The 25,029-nt window shown below is 40.9% G+C and overlaps 1 long non-coding RNA gene across 2 annotated transcripts; it reads left to right on the top strand.

The window, feature by feature from the left end:
• Window positions 1-7,126: 7,126 nt before the first annotated feature.
• Window positions 7,127-20,831, top strand: LOC144339494 (uncharacterized). 2 transcript variants are annotated; one of them, XR_013414495.1, is made up of 4 exons: window positions 7,127-7,359; window positions 7,929-8,988; window positions 9,681-9,797; window positions 12,244-20,831. It is a non-coding gene; the product is annotated as an uncharacterized LOC144339494 (long non-coding RNA). The 2 variants fall into 2 exon arrangements; XR_013414496.1 differs by lacking the exon at window positions 12,244-20,831 and having other exon boundaries at window positions 7,929-7,974; window positions 8,249-8,988; window positions 9,681-12,222.
• Window positions 20,832-25,029: the final 4,198 nt, after the last annotated feature.

Here is a 25,029-nt window from a genome sequence, read left to right as displayed (position 1 = left end):
CAGCAGGACCACAGGAGGAGGCTGAGCACTGTATAGGGTATAGGCCCTGATCTGTGGCCTGGCCACCCACAGAGTGCTGAGCGTGTCCTTCCTTCCTTTACTCTGCACATACACTCTCCCTCATACACTGGCCCTCTCCAGGGCATCACAGGCCCCTGTTGTGCTCATAGCTCAAGCCCCAGCCTCTTGTTCAGCTCCTGAGCTGCACATTCATCCATCCATCTGGTCGCCAACTGGTCATCCCATCTTGGCCATGTCTGAGCACCTCCATCTCAAGGTGTTCAGAAGGAAATCATTCATCTCTCCCACCCTTACCATCCCTCTCTTTCTTTTGGGACCCCAATTTTTGCAAACAGCACCACTCTCCATCCAGCCTACTTTCAAACACAGGCTGCCCACAGCCATGGGGAGCCGTGTGTGTGCCCCCTGCAAAATCACCGTGCATCCCTGCAACTTCGGGAAGAGCTTAGCAGACCGCTGCAAGGGGCGGGAGGGAGAGAGCAATTATCGGCCTTCAAGGCTCCTCCTGCCACTGGTGGCAGGAATGTTTCTTTCCTGGGTGTCAATACAAGCCCAGGGTCATTTTTCAGCGTTTGCCAATGGCTGTAATTGCATAGGCCCGAGTGGCTCTCCAGAGAATTCCTGCCGTTCCCCATTCTCTCCTCCTGGACAGTGCTCTATAGATGCACCCCAGGCCATGGATCATGTTTTTCACATAACCCGTTAATTACTAAATAAAACAAGCCAGCTTTCAACCTGATTAGCCCAGATTAATGGCCAGCAGTGGGTTTCAGGCGCCTGCACAATTCATCACTGAAAAGAACTGTGTCTCTAATGATTTAGCTACCTGGCCTGGCCGGGCTTACTCCAGGCTGCAGGCCTCCTGGAGGAGTTAATTGCTGTTCTTCGTTTCTGACCTGGAAAGGCCCAGGTGACAGTTCCCATTAGCCAGGCTTGGCCTGCCTGATGACAAAAGATGGCAGGAAGCCCTCCCCTCCCACTTTGCTCAGAAGATACATGGAGGTCAAGTGTCCCAGCCCCACCACCCAGCTGCCAGCTGAAACAGGTTGAATCGACCTGGAAATTTACGTTTTTTCCCTCTTTGTCTCCTGCACTTTCTTTTTTCCTTCTTGAATATGTTGAAAGAGTGAATCATTTTTGTCTTTATTAGATTTCACCAAGAATTCTAGCGCCTTTCCTAGAAATGAGAAGAAACTTATTTCTTCTGGTTATTTTCTGTTACATTTTAACATAATTTGGCTCTTCTGTGAGGGAGATAGAGGGACAAAATTTCTGCAATCATTTATCAGAGAAATATCCTTTGATGAACAGCCTCTTCGAATGTCAGAATTGGGCACAAGCATCTGATCTAAGTCTTGTCTTTTCCAGACAAGGATGTTGGGGCCGAAGGGAGAAGGAATGAAGTTATCCAAGTTAACAGTGAGTGGCGGCACTGAGATTTGCCAGGCCAGGGGGCTTCCCAACAGCCAACAGCCAACAGCCAACATCCAACAGCCTGAGGGTCGGCACAACTTCTTGTTTACTATTACAGTACCTTACAATACCACCACTTACTGAATATTTACCTGTTTTTTTGTTTGTTTGTTTGTTTGTTTTTTGGGACAGAGTCTCACTGTGTCACCCAGACTGGAGTGCAATGGTGCAATCTCGGCTCACTGCAAACTCTACCTCCCGAGTTCAAGCTATTTTCCTATCTCAGCCTCCCGACTAGCTGGGATTACAGGCGCCAGCCACCACGCCCAGCTAATTTTCGTATTTTTAGTAGAGATGGGGTTTTGCCATGTTGCTCAGGTTGGCCTCAAACGCCTGACCTCAGGTCATTCACCCGCCTCGGCCTCCCAAAGTGTTGGGATTACAGGAGCCACTGCGCCCGGCCTAGACATCTTTTTATTTAACAGTCACACACTCTGTGAGAGAGAAACTGTCCCTGTTTTTCAGGTGAGGAGACTGAGCCATTGTTTTGTGCTGGAGCAGTGCTGTCCAGTGGCACTTTCTGCAAGGATGGGAATGTTCTCTATCTGGGCCTTCCCATCGCACAGCCACTGGTCCCATGTGGCTCTTGAGCGTGTAAATTATGGCAGCAACGACCACATTTTCAGATTGTTCATGGCTGTTATAGAGAAATATAATTGATTTGTTCTTTCCTTTTCTTTTCATTTTTAATTTTTTTATTATTTATTTTTATTTTATTTATTTATTTATTTTTTGAGACGGAGTCTCACTCTGTCGCCCAGGCTGGAGTGCGGTGGTGTGATCTTGGCTCACTGCAAGCTCTGCCTCCCGGGTTCCCGCCATTCTCCTGCCTCAGCCTCCCCAGTAGCTGGGACTGCAGGCACCTGCCACGACGCCCAGCTAATTTTTTTTTGTATTTTTAGTAGAGACAGGGTTTCACCATGTTAGCCAGGATGGTCTCGATCTCCTGACCTCGTGATCTGCCTGCCTCAGCCTCCCAAAGTGCTGGGATTACAGGCGTGAGCCACCGCGCCCGGCCTCATTTTTTACTTTTTATTTTTGTTGTTGTTGTTGAGATAGGGTCTTGCTCTGTCACCCAGGCTGGAGTGCATGGTCCTGACTCACTGCAGCCTTGACCCCCCAGGCTCAGGTGATCCTCCCACCTCAACCTCCTGTGTAGCTGTGACTACAGGCACATACCACCACCACGCCTGTGTGATTTTTGTATTTTCTGTAGAGATGGGGTTTCGCATGTTGCCCAGGCTAGTCTCAAACTCTTGTGCTCAAGCAATTTGTCCACCTCGGCCTCTGAAAGTGCTGGGACTACAGGCATGAACCACCATGCATGGTCAGTTTTTCTTTTTCTTTTTCTTTTTTCTTTTAACAATTGAGTTTTGTATGTTGATCTTGTATATTATAAACTTGCTAAACTCATGTATTATTATAGTTTAGTATAATCTTTTTTATTTTTTATTTTTATTTTTGAGATAGGGTCTTGTTCTGTTGCCCAGGCTGGAGTGCAGTGGCACGATCTCAGCTCACTGCAACCTCCACCTCCCGGGTTCAAACAATTCTCCTGCCTCAACCTCCCAAGTCGCTGCAATTACAGGCCCATGTCATCATGCCTGGCTAATTTTTGTATTTTTAGTAGAGACCAAGTTTCACCATATTGCCCAGGCTGGTCTCGAACTCCTGACCTCAAGTGATCCTCCTGCCTTGGCCTCCCAAATTGCTGGGATTACAGGTGTGAGCCACCATGCCCGGTTACGTTTTATTTATTTATTTTTATTATTCATTATTTATTTCCTAGAACTGTTTTACGTTTACAGAAAAAATGAACAGAAAGTAAAGATTTCCCATATACCCCGTTCCAATCTCCCCTGTCTTATTAACATCTTACATAGTGTGGTACAGTTTGTTACAGCTGAAGAACTGTATTGATACATCATTGTTAGCTGAAGTCCCTAGTTTAGAGCTCACTCTTGATGTTGTCAGCTCCACGAGTTTGAAAAGTGCACACTGTATCCATCATTACGGTTTGGTACAGAATCGTCTTGCTGCCCTAACAATCCTCTGTGCTCTGCTTATTCATCCTTCCCTCCTCCAAATCCTTGGCCACCACGGATCTTTTCACTGTCTCTATAGCTTTGCCTTTTCCAGAACGTTATATAGGTGGGATCACACAATATGTAGCCTTTTCTGACTGGCTTTGTTCAACTAGCAATATTCATCAAAAGTTCCATCATACCTTTTTGTGCCTTAATAGCTCACTCATTTTTATCACTGAATAATAGCATTGCATTGTCTTGATGTATATCACAGTTTATTTGTCCTTTCACCTGTCGAAGGACATCCTGGTTGCTTCCAAGTTTTGGCAATTATGAAGAAGGTTGCTATAAACATTCATGTGCAGGTTTTTGTGTGAACATAAGTTTTCAACTCATTTGAATTCAAGAAATGCAATTGCTGGATGGTAGGGTAAAATTATATTTAGCTGTGTAAAAAAGGGCCATATTGTCTTACAAAGTGGCTGTACCATTTTGTATTACTGCCAGTAATTAGTGACAGTTCCCGCTGCTCCACAGCCTTACCAGGGTTTCGTGGTGTCAGTGTTTTGGACGGTTGTCATTCTAATAGGTGGATGGTGGTGTTCCTTTTTTAAAATTTGCAGTTCTCTAATGATGCATGATATTGAACATCTTTTCATATGCTTATTTGCCATCTGTGTATCTTCTCTGGTGAGGTGCCCATTCAGGTCGTTTGCCCATTTTTTAATCGGACTGTTTGTTTTCTTATTGTTGAGCTTTAATGGTTCTTTGCATGTTTTGGAAAACAGTCCTTTATCAGATGTGTCTTTTGTAAATATTTTTTTCTCTGTCTGTGGATTTTCCCCCCTCATTTTCTTGATGTTTTCTATAAAGCAGAAATTTCTAATCAAACAAAGTCCACCTTATCAATTCTTTCTTTCATGGGTTGTGCCTTTGGTGTCTAAAAAGTTATCACCAAACTCAGGACCATCTAGATTTTCTCCTGTGTTATCTTCCAGGAGTTTTGTAGTTTTGCATTTTACATTTAGATCTGTAATCCATTTTGTGTTAATTTTTTGTGAAGGATATAAAGTCTGTTCCTAGAATCATTTTTTTTTTTACATGTGGATGTCCAATTTTTCCAGCACCGTTTGTTGAAAACACTGTATTTTCTTTGTATTGCCTTTGCTCCTTTGTCAAAAGATGAGTTGACAACATTTGTTAGGGTCTATTCCTTGTTTTTGTAAGGAGACAGCGTCTTGCTATATTGGCCAGACTGGAGCATAGTGGCTCTTCACAGGTGCGATTCCACTACTGATCAGCACAGGAGTTTTGACTTGTTTTTTCTGACTTGAGCCAGTTCACCCCTCCTTAGGCAACCTGGAGGTCACCATATTTGTGCTGAACTTAGTGTGGACACCCAGTTGGCATAATGCACTAGAGCTCAGATCTCTGGGGCTCAGGGGATCCATGAAGATCTATTTCTGGGCTCTCTGTTCTGTTCCATTGATCTATTTGTCTATTCTTCCTTTCTTTTGCCAATGCCAGACTGTCTTTATTATTGTAGCTTTATGCTAAGCCTTGAACTTGGGCAGTCAGTCCTCTGACTTTGTTTTCCTTCGATATCGTTGGGAAGAACTGACTTCTTACAATATCGAGTCCGCCTATCCATGAATTTAAAAATCTCTCCATTTATTTAATTAGAGTTTCACAGTTTTCCTTCTGTATGTCTTTACACATGTTGTTAGATTTATACCTAAGTATTTCATTTCGAGGTGTGCTAATATTATATAAATGTATTATATTTTTAACTTCAAGTTCCAATTGTTTATTGTTGGTATATAGGAATGTGATTCACCTTTTTTTTTTTTTTTTTTTAGACAGAGTCTCACTGTTGTCGCCTAGGCTGGAGTGCAGTGGCATGATCTTGGCTCACTGCAACCTCTGCCTCCTGAGTTCAAACCATTCTCCTGCCTCAGCCTCCCAACTAACTAGGATTACAGGTGCCCACCAACACACCCAGCTAATTTTTGTATTTTTAGTAGAGATGGGGTTTCACCATGTTGGCCAGGCTGGTTTCGAACTCCTGACTGCCCGCCTTGGCCTCCCATAGTGCCGGGATTATAGGCGTGAGCCACGGCGCCCGGCTGTGATTCACCTTTATATATTAATCTTGTGTCCTGTAACTTCACTATAACTGCTTATTAGTTCTAGGAGGTGTTTGTTTTGTCAGTTCTCATGTTTTCTGCATGCACAATCATGTAATTTGTAAATGAAGACAGTTTTATTTCTTCCTTCCTAATCCATATGCCTTTTATTTAACATAAACATTTGTTTTTTAATGATATCCTCATGCAGTTTTTTGTTCTATTTTTACTTCTTTTCTTCCTTCCTTTTTTAAAGGCCTAAATTTTAATAGGCCTTTAATGGATAAATGTCAAAAAAAAAAAAAAAAGACACTTAACTTCTAACATTTATTTTCAAATCTTAACACTGCATTTAAATGGTTAAAGTAACACAAATTTATATATAAACCTAATAATTAGGAAGCAATGAGAAAATTCTTATTCTAAGTAAAAATTGTTCTTTCTTGCAGCTCAGAACTTTCTGGCAGTTTTGTTTTCTTCCTCTGAAGTACTTCTTTTTAGAAATTCCTTTAGTAAGAATCTGTTGATGGCAAAATTTCTCAGTTTTTATTTGTCTGCAAATGTCTTTATTTTAGTCTTTTTCTTCAATGATATCTTAGTTGAGTTTATAAGTCTTGATTGACAATTATTTTTCTTTTGCACTTTGTTTTTCTGTGTTTTTCAAAACCAGCTGGGCATGGTGGCACACGACTTTAGCACCAGCTATTTGAGAGGCTGAGACAGGAGGATTACTTGAGCCCAGAAGTTTGAGGCTGTAGTGTGTTATGATCATGTCTGTGAATATGTGAATAGCCACTGCACTTAATTAAGCCTGGGCAACTTAGTGAGACCTCATCTCTTAAAAAAAAAAAAAATCTGTGTGTATATATATATATATATTTTAGATCTATCTTCCAGTTTACAAATTCTTTCTTCAACTATGCCTAACTTCACGTTTCATTTAGGTTTTTTCTCACCCGCTTAGTTTTTAATTGTAATAATTATGATTTCTCATGTTTACAATTCCTTTTGGTTGTTTTCTACACATGCCTGGGTCCTTTTGAGATTATTTTGTTCCTTGCTCATGTATTTTGATTCCCTCTTTTATTTCTGAAAACATTTCTTTTTACTTCCTTAAAACATAATTATTTTTAATTCTATGTTCTGTAATTCATACATATGAAGTCACTGGGAATTTAATTCTGCTGTTTGTTGTTTCTTCTGATTCTTATTGGTGGTGGCTGGGTTTTTCATGTGTTTAAACATTTTGTGAGCTGGGTTTTGACTGTTCAGCTGGGTTTATTCGTGGGAACGCACAAGGTCTGAGTTTTGAGTGCATCCTTACAGAAAGAATATGCATTTGCTTCTGCCAGGTGGCCCTGTAATGGTGTAACACTAGACCATTTTTAAGTTAACTCTTCCGCTGGGGGTTTCCAGTCAACAAAATTGTGTGAATTTAATTCCTTGTGCAGATAAGTTTCATTTTCACCTTCCTTTACCACTGGACAGCACAGCCTTTTACTGAGACTGTAGCTCTTCAGGCTTCTTACTTTATTTGAGGTCTCAGTTCCAATTTTCCAGCTTATTCAGGCTGAATATCTAGTCTTCTGTTCCCTGCAGGGCCATTAAAACTCCAGCTTGTTTCAGCGATTGGCAAATGCTCTCAGGACAGCTATAGCTTCAGCACAAACTCCCTCTTCAGTTTGGCGTCTGGTGACTTCCCTTACTTTCAGGTCAGCTCAACTCTGAATCTAAAAGTATTCCTGTAATATTTTATCCAGAATATCTGTGTATTTTATCTCAGGAGGGCTTTTTAGGCTCTCTGGTTATTTGCCAGAAATACCATAGCACAAGTTTCTTTCTGGGTATATTGAAAATATCTGCTAGGTAGCATACTACTGGCAGCTACCCATCACCAAACGAATAGCAAAGTTATAATAATTTGTGGGGGTTTTTTTGTAAGAGAAAAATGTGCACCTAAGTTCCTTGCCATGAGATGACTTACGGAATCTTCACAGTTACTTGCCGTCTGCCATTTAAAATAATTACTGAATCCAACCTAATTGGACAAATATGAACTACAATATCTTGTACTAAGCTCAGAATGATAGAGCAGATGAGGGTTTCTCTGTCTACCTAAGTTATAGATATCTCACTGACACATCTTGGATTCTTTCTGGGCATCATCAATGTTAACAAAACTTAAATTCTATGTTTTGTAATCAAATAAAAATACATAGAAGTTCTAATATTTTATTTCCCTCACGCCAGTGGCTAATCTCATCTTCCCTCTGGAGTGCAGGTACCAGTCCCCACAGTGGAAACCTGTTTGGTTGCCGCAGGTTGGGGTAAGTTACATCTGGCAAGTAGTGGGTGAGGCCAGGAATTCCGGCTTAAACATCCTACGGTGCGCAAGACTCCCCTCCGTGGCTGAATTATTTTGTCAAAGATGTTGAAAATGCTCAGTTTGAGAAGCACTGAGTCAGACACTGAGGAAGTGTGGCAATCTCAGGTTCTGGTTTCACTCCTCACTGCCACCCTTCACAGTCCTCCTGATTCAGGTGTACCACGCTATGCTTCCTTCCCCAATTGTAAATATACTCTTCATGTCTTTTCTTCCAGAGCTTCACACACTTCCTGGGCATGGTGCGTGAATTGTTTTCCAGCTGCAGCATTTCTAACTGAATCTCTGTCTCAGAGCTAGATGGTGTCCACAGGGTTCAAGAAGGGCACTTTTCCTAATCATTTACTTTAGGCTGTTATTCAGATAACATCATCCTTCTAAACCAAAGAGACTAGGAGGAAAAGGGGAGGGGGCATTTACTTTTCCTATAAAGCAAACTCCAGGTGACTGCAATGCAGTATCTTACGTGGTCACAGGCTCTCGTTCTAAGAGCAAATATGGAGGTGGATGGGAAGAGATGGAGTGGAGAATACAGGAACGGAATCAACACAGCAGGGTGTGTTTGTAAATATGGAGGTGGATGGGAAGAGATGGAGTGGAGAGTACAGGAATGGAATCAACACAGCCTGGTGTGTTTGTGTGCGGGGAGATTTTGAAAGTCCCATATTTGGGCTGAGAAGACCCAGATGGCACCCCTGAACCTCTATTCAGCTTAGATAAGCTGGTCAGTAAGGTCCAGGACAGACAGACAGGCAGGAGGCCAACGAGGGGGAAATGCAGGGCTCCAAACTCCTCCCTACAGAGGCTTGTAGGACTGTGTGATAGAAATTAGGGGGAACTTTTCACCTGTCTCTCTTCACTCATGACACAAACCCATCCTTGAGGAAAGAGCGAGAGGTCAGTGAACGTGACAAAATCACCTCCAGGCTGGCCCAGGACTCTGCTGGCCGAGGGCCAGGTAACTCGTTCCTCTCCACGTCTCCCCTTCTGACCTCCCCCAGGCCTGAGCCCTCCTTGCATCTAGAAGTTGTCTGGCCCATTTGTGTCCTTCCACTTCACAGAAGGTTCAGACTAGAAGACTCTTGACCTCGTGTACTCCTTTGCTCTGCATTTTAAACATGAAGAAACCAAGGGCATGAGGGAGCTCTTTGTTCCCATTCAAGACGTCTTATTTCCAGGGCAGTTCTCCTTGGCCTGAGGGGCTTGAGAGCAGGCACTAACCTTGACTTTAGGGGCCCCAGAAAGGAAGTCAGCCGTGTCAGAAATGTGTCTGGGGCTCCCCTTGGCAATGGGAGCCATTCAGCTTGTACCTGAAGGAACAGTTAGCCCAGAGTGAGACCCAATTCTTAGCTTAGAGGAACAGATGCAGAAAGACTTAAACCTGGATCAATGTCTTTTCCCACAAGGAGTGAGAAAATAACGTTGAATCCTCTCACGCTGCTAATAGAAAGGAGACAGGGCTCGGGTGAGGGCAGCCGGGGAGCACAGGAGGAGACAGGGCTCGGGTGAGGGCAGCCGGGGAGCACAGGAGGAGACAGGGCTCGGGTGAGGGCAGCCGGGGAGCACAGGAGGAGACAGGGCTCGGGTGAGGGCAGCCAGGGGGCACAGGAAGCGGCATTTTCCATTCAACTTTTTCTGCTTATGCAATAGATCTTCATTATCTACACTGTCCCGTGGCTCTCAGCTCCCCTGTGGCTCTCCAGCAAATATGGAGGTGGATGGGAAGAGATGGAGTGGAGAATACAGGAATGGAATCAACACGGCGAGGTGTGTTTGTAAATATGGAGGTGGATGGGAAGAGATGGAGTGGAGTACAGGAATGGAATCAACACAGCAGGGTGTGTTTGAGTTGTGCTTAATGACATAAACTGCTTAATAAGCGGGGACTGGTGCCCCGGAAGAGCTGATGGAAGAGGAAGGCGGCCTGCTTCTATCTCCTAGTGTACTGCGTTCCTTTCTCACAGCTGATTTCAGATACTGGCCAGTGGGAAGGAGACAAAGGGCAACTGGCTTCCCAGCCAGACCCCCAGCATTTGCCCTGTTGGAACGCTGGCTTCAGGCCACATTGCCGCTCACTTTCCCCCATGAGGGGAAACCAGGCCTCCATTTTGTGTGCTCTTAAGCAAGAATTTCCTACTTTGGTGCTGTCTGTCTTAGGCTCCACCCAGAAGTCTCATTCACCTTTTTGAGACAGAGCCTCGCTCTGTCACCCAGGCCAAAGTGCAGTGGCAAGATTTCCGCTCACTGCCACCTCCGCCTCCCAGGTTCAAGTGATTCTCTTGCCTCAGCCTCTCGAGCAGCTGTGACTACAGGTGTGTGCCACCACGCCTGGCTAATTTTTGTATTTTTAGTCGAGATGGGGTTTCACCATATTGGCCAGGGTGGTCTCAAACTCCTGGCCTCAAGTGATCCACCTGCCTCAGCCTTCCGAAGTACTGGGATTACAGGTGTGAGCCACTGTGCCTGACCATCATTCACTTTTATTTACCAAACACGTATTGCCAGGTAATTTTCTAGGTGCTTACAGGTATTCATCTACATAAGCTGGGCACAGTAGCTCACACCTGTAATCTCAACACTTTGGAAGGTAAAGGCGGGAGGATTGCTTGAACCCAGAAGTTCAAGACCAGCCTGGACAACATAACGAGATCCTGTCTCTACAAAAAATACACAAATTAGCCAGGCATGGTGGTACACACTTGTATTCTCAGCTGCTTGGGAGGCTGAGGTGGGAGGATGGCTTGAGCCTAGGAATCCAAGGCTGCAGGGAGCTATGTTCACGCCACTACACTCTTGCCTGGGTGACAGAGTGATGCCCTCTCTCCAAAAAGGAAAAAAAAAAAAATGTGTCACAGAGTTAAGTACTATTTCTAAGCTCATTTTAAAGATGAGGAAACTGAGGCACAGAGAGATCAAATCTGCCCAGCCACAAGGAACATGGCGGCTTTCCTGTACTCCTAAGCTCTGTTCTGGGCCAGGCCTGGCACTATGTTTTTTTCTGCTCTCCCCTGGGCCCACTCTGCACATGCTCCTCTTTCTCCCGAGGCCCTCCCAGGCTGCTCCCCTTTCCCCGCTCTCCTGCCCACTCTCAGCCTGTATCTCAGATTCTACTGGCCTCCTGTCAGGTACATTCTCGTCTACACATTTTCAGCTAGTTCACTGTCCAAGATTTTCCTCCAAGATCAAAAATCAAGAGGAGACATTTCTCTCTCAAGGAAAAATCCTGAAAAACTGTCAAGGATTATACTCAGAGATATTGTCCTAATGTCGTTTATAACATTGAAAAACTGAGAACGGCATTAGTGTTCAGTAATAGGGGATCTGTTAACAAAATAGGGAGTGTCATGCAACCATTAAAAATGCCTATTTCTGGAAGGTTTTAGTCAGGGAATGTGTTGAGGGAGAAAATGAGACTCACATTAAATATAGCACAAGGGCGAGTGGGAGGGATATGGGGGTCTATGGGCAATTTATCACTGACACTATTAAGAATTGCTGTCACTCGGTAATGATAAAAAGCAGACCACTTTTATTTTAGTTTATTATTGCTTTAAAATTTGCTGCAATCTACCTCCTTGTCACTTGTACCCAGGGGCAACTGCTCTCACCAAGCCTCCCCACGTGGTATGTCACTGCTGTCATTTTGCCCATCGTATGCCATTTAATTGCTCATTCAAAATCTTTCTTATAGAACTTCAATCACTATGAGATCATTTCTCTGCTGATTAAGGAGGTTGAACATACTTTCACGTGCTTATTGGCCATTGATATGTCTTCTTTTGTGATTCAAAATAATTTTTTTTTCCTTTTTAATGCTGAATTACATGTAGGCGTTCTTTATGTGTTCTGGATACAAGTTCTTAGTGGAACCTCTTAACAAACTGTGGCTTGTTTTACATGTTTTTAAAATTTTGTGAGCCCAAAATTTTAATTTTCATGAAGTTCAGTTCATTAATTTTTAAATTTCATTATTAGTGCTTTAGTGTCCTGTTTAAGAAATCTCTGCTTACACAAAAATGCCAAAAATATTCTGCTTTTTTTGGAGATGTTTCGTAGTTTTAGCATTTAGTTTGAGATCTAGGATTCATCTGAAATTAGTTTTTGTGAATTGTGTGAGATAGGAGTTGTCAGTCCTTTTTTTCTAGATAGTGGTGCAGTTATTCCAGCACTATTTATTGAAATGACTTTTCTTTTTTTTTTTTTTTTGAGACAGAGTCTCGCTCTGTAGCCCAGGCTGGAGTGCAGTGGCGGGATCTCAGCTCACTGCAAGCTCCGCCTCCCGGGTTCACGCCATTCTCCTGCCTCAGCCTCCCGAGTAGCTGGGACTACAGGCGCCGCCACCTCGCCCGGCTAGTTTTTTGTATTTCTTAGTAGAGACGGGGTTTCACCGTGTTATCCAGGATGGTCTCGATCTCCTGACCTCGTGATCCACCCCTCTCGGCCTCCCAAAGTGCTGGGATTACAGGCTTGAGCCACCGCGCCCGGCCGAAATGACTTTTCTTTTGCCATTGATTTGCCTTGGTGCCTTTGTCAAACTTTGACTATACATGCCAGATGCTTCTAAATTCTATTCTGTTCTATTGATCAGATAATTTTGTCTATCCAATAAACTTAGTAAATATTTTATAGTAATCAAGTAATTTCATAGTAAGTCTTAAAATCAAACAGTATAAATCCTATTTGTTTTTCTTTTAAAAGATTGTTTTGAATAATGTAGGTTCTTTGAATTTTCATATAAACTTTAGAATCAACTTTTCAATACTTACAAAAATCCTTATTGGGAATTTTATTGAAATAGCACTGAGTCTAGAAATCAATTTTGTGGCATTGATATTGTAACAATATTGTCTTCTAGTGCATGAATATGGTAAAAACAATCTCCATTTGTTTTCAATCACCTTTAATTTCTCTCAGCAATGCTTTAGATTTTTAATGTAGAAGTTATAAATGTCTTTCGTTATTTTTTCCTGAGTGTTTTATATTTTATCCCATTATTAATGGAATTATCTCCATTGTTTCATTTCCAATTGCTTGCTACTGGAATACAGAGGTACAATTAACTTTGTATATTGACGTACAACCTGCTAAATATACTTAATACCCTTGTTAGATCTAGTAGCCATTTTTAAACTATTCCTTATGGTTTTCTATGTAAACAATCATATTTTCTAAAAATAATGTCAATTTTACTCCTTCTTTTCCACAACGTCATAGCTTTATTTTTCTTTTTTAATGAACTGGATAAGATATCTAATACAATGTTGAGTAGAAGAGGTAAGAGTGGTCATCCCAACCTTGTTCCCGATATTAAGATGTAAAGCATTTGAATTTTTACCATACATAAGATATTAACTGTAAGTTTTACATAGATACCCAATGCTAGGTTGGTTGAGGAGTTTTCATTCTTTTTCTTGTTTGCTTATTTTATTTTTTCCCTCATAAATGGATATTCAATTTATCAAGTGCTTTTTCTGCAGCTATTGAGATAATCATATGATTTTTGTTCTTTTCCTGTTAAAATTGTAACACTTTCTATTACTTTGTTAAAGATTTTTGTATCTAATTTCTTGAGAAACCTTATTAATTTTCTTTCCTGTGATGTCTTTGTCACTTTTGGCATCAGAAATGATTGACCACCTAAAGCGAGGTGGGAAGTAATTCTTGCTCCTCCTCTGTTTTATGAAAGAGTTTGTAAAAGATTGGCATCATTTTTTCCTTTAACGTTTGGTAGAATTCTTCAGCGAAGCTGTCTGAAGCCGGAGGAGTGTTTTTGTTGTTTTATTTGTTTGTTTTTGTGGGTAGGGTGTTAACCACAAATTTGATTTTCTTAATAGATGTAGGGCTATTCAGGTTACCTATTTCTTCTTGAGTGAGCTTTGGTAGTGAGCTTTTTTCCGTGTATTTTTCAAGGAATTTGTGCCTTTCATCTAAGGTGTTAAATCTATTGGCATAAAGTTTTTCATAAGATTCTCTGATTGTCCTCTAAAAATTAATAGAATCTGTGGTTGTATTAGTGTTTTCTCACATTGCTATAAAGGAATACCTGAGACTGGGTAATTTATAAAGGAAAGAGGTTTAATTGGCTCATGGTTCTGCAGGCTGTACAGGAAGCATGGTGGCATCTGCTTCAGCGGAGGCCTCAGGGAGAAACGGGGCGATGGGGTGGAGGTGCCACACGCTTTTAAACAACCAGATTTCACAAGCACTCACTATCTCTAAGACAACACCAAGGGGGATGGTGTTAAACCTTGAGAAAACATACCTATGATCCAATCCCCTCCTACCAAGCCCCACCTCCAACACTGGGGATTTCAATTCAACATGAGATTTGAGAGGGGACACAGATCCAGACCAAATCAAAAGTGATATCACTTTTCTGTTTCTTGATATAGATAGTTTGTTTCATTGCTTTTTAAGAAATCTCTTATCATTTTGGATAGTAATTTATCAATTTTATTGATCTTGTTCAAGAATCAGTATGTGGGTTTATTAGTTTTTCTCTATTTTTGTTTGTTTATTTGTTTTTGAGACGGAGTATCTCTCTGTTGCCCAGGCTGGAGTGTAGTGGTGCAATCTCGGCTCACTGCAAGCTCTGCCTCCCGGGTTCACGCCATTCTCCTGCCTCAGCCTCCCGAGTAGCTGGGACTACAGGCGCCCGCCACCTCGCCCGGCTAATATTTTATGTTTTTAGTAGAGACGGGGTTTCGCCATGTTAGCCAGGATGGTCTCCATCTCCTGACCTCGTGATCTGCCCGCCTCGGCCTTCCAAAGTGCTGGGATTACAGGCATGAGTCACCGCCCCTGGCCTCGTTCTTCTCTATTTTTAAGTTACATTTCATTGATATCTCCTCTGATCTTTTATTTCCTTCCTTCTGCATGTTCTGGGTTTGTTTGCTTTCCCTTTTCAAGTAAAGGCAGAAGTGGAGGCCATTCATTTAGAACTTACATTTTTTCCACATATTGTCATTTTGCACTAAAAACTCAGTCTAAATACTGGTTTAGTTGCTTTCCATAAATTTTTAATATATTATATTTTAACTTTTATTCAGTTAAAAATACTTTTAAAGTTTCCTATTAATTTCTTCTCTGACTCAAGTATTAGTTTCTAAATATTTGGTTATTTTTCCATATATATTTCTGTTATTGATTTGTAATTTAATTCCATTGTGGACATATAATATACTTGTATTACCCGAATCCTTTAACATTTATAAATCTTTTAAAATGACACTGAATACTGACTATCTTGCTTACATTTTCTGTGTCCCTTGAAAAGAATATGTATTCTGCTGTTGTTAGGTGGAGTGTTCTATTAAATATCAATACAATAATTGGTGAATAGTGTTTTTTAAGCCTTCTATATTCTTATTTTCTGTTTACTTTTTCTATCATTTATTGAGATAAATATTAAAATCTCTGAGTACAATTGTGTTCCTTTCCTTGCAATTCGATCAGTTTTTATAAAACTCTGTTATTAGGTGCATAAATGTTTAGGACTATTGTGCCCTCTTATGAAATGACTTTTTTATCATATAGAATGACTTTTTTCATTCTTGGCAATATCCTTTTCTCTAAAACCTACTTTGATTGAGATTAACATAGCACATCAGCTTTTTAATTGTTTAACATGTTTTGTTAAATTTGTTTTATTTTTAACCATTTGTATCTATATAGTTGAGGTAGGTTTCTTGTAGGCAACATACAGTTGGTTTTTCCTTTTTTATACAATTTGAAAATCTCCGCTTGTTAACTGGGGTGTTTAGGTCATCTACATTTAATTATTGGCAATGTTGGAATTAAATTTAACATCTTATTTATTTTCTTTTTTTCCCATCAATTATTTGTTCTCTTTTACTTCTTCTCCTGTCTCCTTTTTGGATTAATTCAGTATTTTGTATGATTTGTACTTATCTCCTTTGTTGACTTATTAACTACACCCTTTTCTCTTGTTATTTTATTGGTTGTTTAGGGTCTATATTATATATCTTTACCTTACCACAGTCTACCTTTAAGTGATACATCACGTCATGTATAAGAACCTTAAGTGTATTTCCATTTCTTCTCTTCTTGCATTTGTGCTGTTGTTGTTATACATTATACTTCTACATATATAATAAGCACCATGGTATACTGTTATTATTTTTACTTTAAACAATTATTTTAAGGAAATTCAAAAAAAAATTTTTTTTAAGTCTTTATATTTACCCATGTAGTTAGTATTTTTGGAGCTCTTTCCTACTTTATGTAGATCTGTATTTTCATCTAGTAAGCTTCCTTTTGTTTGATTGACTTCTTTTATTCCTGCCTAAACTTTTCTTCATCTGAAAACATTTTTATTTCACCTTAATTTAAAAAAATTATTTTCTGGTAAAAATTTTGAAATCGACTTTTTTTTTCTAGTACTTTAAAGATATTGCTCCATTGTCTTCTAGTTGCATTAATTCTAACAAGAAATCTGTCTTCTTCTTCTCCTTCTTCTCCTTCTTCTCCTCCTCCTCCTCCTCCTCCTCCTCCTCCTCCTCCTCCTCCTCCTCCTCCTCCTCCTTCTTCTTCTTCTTCTTCTTCTTCTTCTTCTTCTTCTTCTCCTTCTCCTTCTCCTTCTCCTTCTCCTTCTCCTTCTCCTTCTCCTTCTCCTTCTCCTTCTCCTTCTCCTTCTCCTTCCTCTTCGTCTTTGTCTTTATCTTCTTCTTTCTTTTTTGAGACAGTGTCTCGCTCTGTCACCCAGGCTGGGGTGCAGTGGCACGATCTCAGCTCACTGCAACCTCTGCCTCCTGGGTTCAAGCGATTCTCCTGCCTCAGTCTCCGGGGTAGCTGGGACTACAGCTGCATGCCACCACGCCTGCCTAATTTTTTGTATTTTTAGTAGAGACAGCATTTAACCACATTAGCCAGGATGGTCTCGATCTCTTGATCTCTTGACCTTGTGATCCACCCACCTCAGCCTCCCAAAGTGCTGGGATTACAGGCGTGAGCCCACTGCACCTTATCCTTTTCTTTCTTTCTTTCTTTCTTTTTTTTTTTTAAGACAGGGTCTCGCTCTCATCCAGTCTACAATGCAGTGACATGATCAAGGCTCACTGCAGCCTTGACCTCCCGGGCTCAAGTGATCCTCCCACCGCAGCCTCTCAAGTAGCTGGGATGAGAGGCATGTGCCATCAGCCCTGGCTAATTTTTGTATTTTTTTTTTTTTTTTTTGTATAGATGGGGTTTTGCCATGTTGGCCAGAGTGGTCTCAAACTGCTGAGGTCAAGCAATCCATCTGCCTCTGCCTCCCAAAATTCTGGGATAACAGGTGTGAGCCACCATACCCAGCCAAGAATTATGTTGTCTTCTTATTGTTGTTCTTCTACATGTAATGTGTCTCTTTTCTATGGTTACTTTTTAAATTTTCTCATTTTTACTGGTTTTAACTAATTTAATTACCATGATCTTTGGTGTGGTTTTCTTGATGTTTCTTGCACATGTTACATGTTTCTGATTGAGCTTCATGGCTGTGGGCTTATAGTTTTTATCAAATCTGGAAATATTTCAGCAGATATTTTTTAAAATTTTTTTTCAGTCACTGCCCTACCCCTGAGACTCTAATCTATACATTTGATCTGGCTGTTTTAATTTGTCCTATGGAATAAAGCATCCAGTGATGCTTTGTTCTCTCTCCTGCCCCATTTTTTTTTCTGTGTGTTTTATTTTGGTTAGTTTTTATTGCTATGACTTCAAGCTCACCAACCTTATCTTATGCAGTGGTTAATCTACCATTAATCATATCCACTGAATTTTTTATCTCAGATATTGTAGTTTTCATCTTTTGAAGTTCCATTTGGGTCTATATAGATATAGACCCAAATTATTTATATGTATGCGTGTGTGTATACACACACCCACATATTTATACATGATTTTCCATGTCTTCAACAACTTCAGTTTTTCCTCTAGTTTCTTGAAAATATGAAATTAAGTCATAATAACTCTTTTAATGCTCTTGTTTACTACTAACATTGCATCATTTCTGAGTCTGTTTTTTGTTTGTTTGTTTTTTTGTTTTTGAGAGACAGGATCTCACTGTGTTGCCCAGGCTAGAAAGGAGTGGCATGATCATAGCTCACTGCAACCTTGAACTCCTGGGCTCCAGCGATCCTCCTACCTTTGTCTTCCAAGTAGCTAGGAGACTACAAGCACAGATCACCACGCTAGCTAGTTTTTTTGGTTATTATTATTATTATTTTTAAGTAGAGATGAAGTTTCTATGTTGCCTAGGCTGGTCTTGATCTCCTGGGCTCAAGTGATCCTCCTGCTTTAGCCTCCCAAAGAAAGTGCTAGGATCACACGTGTGAGCCACCATATGTGTGAGCCACCATGCCAGGCCCTGGGTCAGTTTTAGTTGATCAATTTTTTTCACCTTATTATGACTTTTTTTTTCACACCTTGCATGCCTACTATTAATACTTTTTTATTGAGTGCCAGACATTTTGAGTTTTAGCCATTGGATGCTGGATATTTTTGTACCCCTATAAATATTCTTTCATTTCTGATTAAGATGCAGAAGAAAAACCAGATTTACCCTTACAGATAACTCTTCTTTGTACTCTGCCTGATACATTCATAACTACAAAGCTTTTCATCCTAGCTTTTGGGAACAGGCACTATTCCTAACTCTATGTGAGCCCTGAGTTCTGTTTCAGCAATTCGTTTGTATTGTCTTTTCCCAGCTTCTGGTATTTTTCTCACATACATACCCTGACCAGTCTTCAGCTAAAGATTTATGGAGAATTCTCTGAGACTCTTCAGAGTTCTCTCTTTGTGTAATTCTTCCCTCTCAAGTGTTCTGCCCCATGACCTCTAGCTGTCTTGTCCGCATTTAACTCTCAGCTCCATCTTCTCAACTCATGAGAGACCACTGGGCTCTATCTGGGTTTTCCTTCTTTGTACATGGGCTTAGAAATCTTCTTCAGGCAATAAGCTGGGGGGAAATGGTAGGGCTCATCTCATTTGTTTCTTGTCTCCTGTCTGTCCTTCACTGTTTAATGTCCAATGCCTTGAGTGCTATCATTTAATATATTTTGTCTATTTTTCAGTTGTTTTTGCTGTAAATCTGGTCTTTATTACTCATTGATATGGTTTGGCCATGTCCCCACCCAAATCTCATCTTGAATTGTAATCCCCATAATCCCCGTATGTCATGGGAGGAAACTGGTGGGAAGTAATTGGATCACGGGGGCTGTTTCCCCCATGCTGTTCTCATGAGAGTGTGTGAGTTCTCATGAGATCTGATGATTTTATAAGTTTCTGGCATTTCCCCTGTTGGCACGTATTGTCTCCTGCTGCCCTGTGAAGAGGTGGCTTCCGCCATGATTCTAAGTTTCCTGAGGCTTCCCCATCCATGCAGAACTGTGAGTCAACTAAACCTCTTTTCTTTACAAATTACCCAGTCTCAGATGTTTCTTCATAGCAGCATGAGAATGGACTAATTACAGTAAATAGGTACCAAAGTAGTGGGGCGCTGCTATAAGGATACCCAAAAATGTGGAAGTGACTTTGGAACTGGATAACAGGCAGAGATTGGAACAGTTTGGAGGACTCAGAAGAAGAGAGGAAAATGTGGAAAAGTTTGGAACTTCCTAGAAACTTGTTGAATGGCTTTGACCAAAATGCTGACAGTGATCTGGACAATGAAGTCCAGGCTAAGCTGGTCTCAGGTGGAGATAAGGAACTTCTTGGGAACTGGAGCAAAGGTGACTCTTGCTATGCTTTAGCAAGGAGACTGGCAGTATTTTGCCTCTGCCCTAGAGATCCGTGGAACTTTGAACTTCAGAGACATGATTTGGGGTATCTGACGGAAGAAATATCTAAACAACAAAACGTTCAATAGGAAGCAGAGCATAAAAATTTGGAAAATTTGCAGCCTGATGATGAGATAGAAAAGAAAACCCATTTTCTGGGGAGAAATTCAAGCTGGCCACAGAAATTTGCCATAAGTAATGAGCAGCTTTATGTTAATCACCAAGACAATGAGGAAAATGTCTCCAGGGCATGTCAGATAACTTCATGGCAGCCCCTCCCATCACAGGCTCAGAGGCCTAAGGTGGAAAAATGGTTTTGTGGGCCTGGCCCAGGACTCCACTGCTGTGTGCAGCCTAGGGACTTGCTGCCCTGTGTCCCAGCTGCTTCAGCCTCACCTATGGCTAAAAGGGGCCAAGGCACAACTCAGGCCCTTGCTTCAGAGTATGCAAGCCCTGAGCCTTGGTGATTTCCATACGGTGTTGAGCCTGTGGGTGCACAGAAGTCAAGAACTGAGGTTTGGAAACCTCCGCTTGATTTCAGAGGATGTGGGGAAATGCCTGGATGTCCAGGCAGATGTCTGCTGCAGGGGCCCTCATGGAGAACCTCTGCTAGGACAGTGTGGAAGGGAAAGTGGAGTTGGAGCCCTGACACAGAGTCACCACTGGGACACTGCCTTGTGGAGCTGTGAGAAGAGGGCCACTGTCCTCCAGACCCCAGAATTGTAGATCCACTGACAGCTTGCACCATGTGCTTGGAAAAGCTGCACTCAATGCCAGCCCATGAAAGCAGTCACGAGGGGGCCTGTATCCCGCAGAGCCACAGGGGCAGAGCTGCTCAAGGCCATGGGAGTCTGCTTCTTGCATCAGCATGACCTGGATGTGAGACATGAAGTCAAAGGAGATGGTTTTGGAACTTTAAGATTTAATGACTGCCCTATTGGATTTTGAATTTGCTATACATATTTGTTCTATTTTCAGTAATTTATCTAGGGTTTACAATAAATATGTTTAATTTCTCACAGTCTAATTTCAACTTATATTTTACTATCTTATGTATTATGTAAAAACTTTATAGCAATACACCTGCATTTTCCTTCTCCAATTCTTTGCACTTAGTTGATATACATTCTATTTTGTTAAATATTATAAACTCCACAATATTGTTTCAACAGCCAATGACCTTTTAAATAAATTAAACAAAAGTAAATAAATCCCTTTATATTTATTTACATTATTATTTATGACATTTTAAATTTCTTTGCTTAGATCTGAGTTTCTATCTTTTATTTTTATCCTCCTACATAAAGTACTTTCTTTAATATTTTTTGTAGCATATTTCTGCTGATAAGTTTGCTCAACTTTTGTCTGGTGAATGTTGTTATTTTGCCTTTAGTTTTGACATTTTTGCTAGATGTCGACTTCAGAGCTGAGAGGGTATTATTTTCACATTGTTGTTTTCCTTCTGTACTTTAAAATCCATTTTATTGATTTCTGGCCTTCATTGTTTCTGAAGAGTTCAGCTGTCATTTATATCATTGTTCCCCTTGTATGTAAAGTGCTTTTGTCCTCTAGCTACTTTTAAATGTTTTCTCTGTATTGTTCATTTTCATGTTTGAGCATCCCATGCCTGAATGTAGATCTATGTGTATTTATGTGTATACCATGTGTATTTGTGATTCAATGTGTTTACTGAGCATTTTTGATTGGTATTTTAATGGTTTTCACTAACTCTGGGAAATTTTCCAGCCATCACTTTTAAAAATATTTTCTTCTGTTCCATTTCTCATTTCTTCCCCTCTGACACCCTGATTTCATATATGTGAGACTGCTTGGTATTTCCCTACACATCATGGAAAATCTGTTTCATATTTTTTATCTCTTTAAACTGTTTCAAGTTGAATAATTTCAAATGGCCTATCTTCAAGTTCATTAATTCATTCTCATGTAGTCTGCAATCTGTTATTAAGTTCATCTAGTAGAATTTTTAATTTTACACATTATTCTTTGTAGTTTTGGTAATTCTGTTTGGTTCGTTTTAATGTTTCCATTTCTCTGCTGAGATTTCCTATATTTTTATTTAAATCACTGAATATGTTAATAACTTTTACATTTAAAGTCTGGTGTGTTAATTCTAACACCTGGATCATCTCAGGGTCTATTTCTATTGATTGATTTTTTTTTTCTTGAATTTAATTGGGTCACATTTTCCTACATCTTCACAGGTCTGATCAATTTTTATTGTTTGTTCTCTGACACGGATAATATAGGGAGTCCAGATTTTGTCACCTTCTTTTAAAGGACATTGAATTTTGTTCTTGAAGGCAGTTACATGTTTGGAATATAATTTTGGTCTTGTTAGAGTTGTTTCTTTTTCTTTTTCTTTGTGAGAGTGGGTCTATTTTTTTTATTCCTTCCCTACCCCCCTCATCCCTGCATTGATGAAAGGATCTATTTTTGTATTGAGCTTAGTTTTAGAACTGGCTCGTAAGGGTCACAGTTCTTCATCTCAAGGCATAACCTTTTTAGAATCTTAACTGAATCTTCAAAATGCTCGTCTTGGGCCAGAAGTCCAATGTCCCTCAGCAATGCAGGACTTCTGGTTTCTCTGTTCAGCTCTCTGTATCCCAAAGCTCCAATCTCTGCCTCCTTCGCTCTTTTTATTGCAGCAGGAGAGTTTCCCTGGGAAAAAACTGGGGCGACCATGGAACTCACCTCATATAGTTCACTTCTCTCCCAAATCACATTCCCCTATTGCCTGTTGCTCAGTGTCTGAAAACATTTGCCTCATGTGTTTTGTCCCCATTTGTAGTTGTTTAAAGTGAAGGCAAGTGAGGTACCAGTTGCTATGTCAGGATCAGACATGGAAATCCCCATGTGTTTTTAATTCTTTGCAAGATTAGTCTTCCTGATGATGCAGACTGGAAGGATCCAATTTCTCTTAAACCATTGTAATATTCTTTAACAAGCCCCTTTGCTTAAAGCAAGGAAGTCATGTGTCACTCAGCCTTGGCTGACTGAATGATTTAACTGAGAAAGTTTATAGGGATTAACTAGAAACTGGCCAACATGTACTATAAAAAGAGAAATGGTTGCTTTATTACTAAACACAATCTTTTCTGACTGCAGACTCCCAAAAAGGGAGATGTTCAGCACTGGGCAGACTTATTCTACTAATTTTCTCTCTTACACCCAGGAAATAAACGTGTTGTTGGACTGCATGGAACCACTGTTTTCAATTATACTCATCACCTTCTACCGAATCTCTCTTTCCACGTTAACAGAAAACTGGGCTATATCTGAAACCTATAAGCACTAAATATACCTGCAAAAACCTATCTTAGCATAAGTTGTCACTTCCTCACTGCCTAGTGTAAATTAGTCTCATGTGTTATTCTTGCCTTCAGCTCCCTCTTCTTTTATTTCAGAGCACTTAAAATTATTTGTAATTACACATATATGTATTGCTCATTTTTAGCGTCTCCCAATAGATTATAAGCTCTGTTAAGGCAAAAGCCTTGTGTGAAGCACCAGTCTAGCATAGTGACTGGTAAATAGGAGGATCTAAGAATAATTTGTTGAATGAATGATTAAATGAATGAATCCACAAATAAGCAGATCCTTTTGGTATTAGACTAAAATAGATGAAAACAGAAGACCTTAAAGATTAAAAGAGAAATAAATTAGCTCCTGAATACTCATGGTTTTTATTCTTCAAGGCACAAAGGCCTCTTAGCCAGAGATGCCTCTGAGGAGCTACTTTCAACAGGAAACTGAAGAATCAATCACAAGATGTTGCTGTTACTGAGACCAGGCCAGGAGAGGATCTGCCCCTTCTGTAGGGGCAGTGTGTTAGTCTGTTTTCACACTGCTATAGAAATACTACCTAAGACTGGGTAATTTAGGAAGAAAAGAGGTTTAATTGACTCACAGTTCTGCATGGATGGGGAGGCCTCAGGAAACTTACAAACATGTGGAATGTGAAGGAGAACCAAGCACCTTCTTCACAAGGTGGCAGGAGAAAGAGAAAGAGAGAAAGGGGGGAACTTTCAAACACATTTTTTTTTTGAGATGGAGTCTCGCTCTGTTGCCACATTGGATTGCAGTAGCCCGATCTCAGCCCACTGCAACAGCTGCCTCCCAGGTTCAAGCGATTCTCCTGCCTCAGCATCCTGAGTAGCTGGGATGACAGGTGCATACCACCACGCCCAGCTAACAACAATAATTTTTGTGTTTTTAGTAGAGATGGGGTTTCACCATGTTGGCCAGGATGGTCTCGATCTCTTGACCTCGTGATCTTCCCTCCTTGGCCTCCCAAAGTGCTGGGATTACAGGCATGAGCCACTGCACCCAGCCTGTCAAACACTTTTAAAGCATCAGATCTCGCCCACCAGGTCCCTCTCTTGACATATGGGGACTACAGTTCCAGATGAGATTTGGGTGGGGACACAGACCCAAACCGTATCAGGCAGCTATGGTCAAACCAGGCTTTTGTGACACACTAGATTTGGTCTCCCCAGTTTGTACCCTATAATTTCCCTCCCAACAGTAGCACATACTAGGAAAGGACTTCCTTCTGTCTGTGAGAGGGCTCAGCATGCATGAATTTTAATGACTCCCAGGACACTAAAGACTCTACATGTGGCCCCGATGGCATCTTGTCTACTCTTGGTTGTGACGGCAAATGAAAACAAGGACAAAGACAGGGTACTCTTTGATTGAAGGAGCCCTGGACACAGAACACTAAGGACCATTTGGTGAAAACTTCTCATCCTATGTGTGTGGAAATTGAGTCTAGAGACCATGATGGGACAGAATGATTCTTAGATCACGTCATGGTAAAAGACATCATGAGGACTCATTTCCAGGACCTCAACCTTCTAGTTCAGGCTGTATTGTTTATTTGTTTCCCTCCCCTTTACCTTTCCATCCATCCCTGTCAATATACCAGGCTGGGTTTTATCTTGGACCACCTGAAAGAAAGAGCATGACACTTTCTAATCCAGTGTGACCGGACAAAGTCTGAAAAGATGCCTTTCTATTCTGGCGACACACTCCTAAGTAAGTTTGAAATTTCCAGAGAAATAAGACCTTGGTCAAAAGTTCAATGACTGTTTAGAATCAGAAAAGACTGCACTGGGGAGTGTGGTGGCATGGAGCGACCTTAGAGGCCTGGACCTTAGAGGCCTGGGCACAGCCTGTTCCCGACCATTGTGTCAACAAGG

This window comes from Macaca mulatta, chromosome 2, assembly GCF_049350105.2.
Source record: "Macaca mulatta isolate MMU2019108-1 chromosome 2, T2T-MMU8v2.0, whole genome shotgun sequence".
Lineage (NCBI taxonomy): Eukaryota > Metazoa > Chordata > Mammalia > Primates > Cercopithecidae > Macaca > Macaca mulatta.
This window is presented reverse-complemented; position numbering and strand designations above follow the sequence as displayed.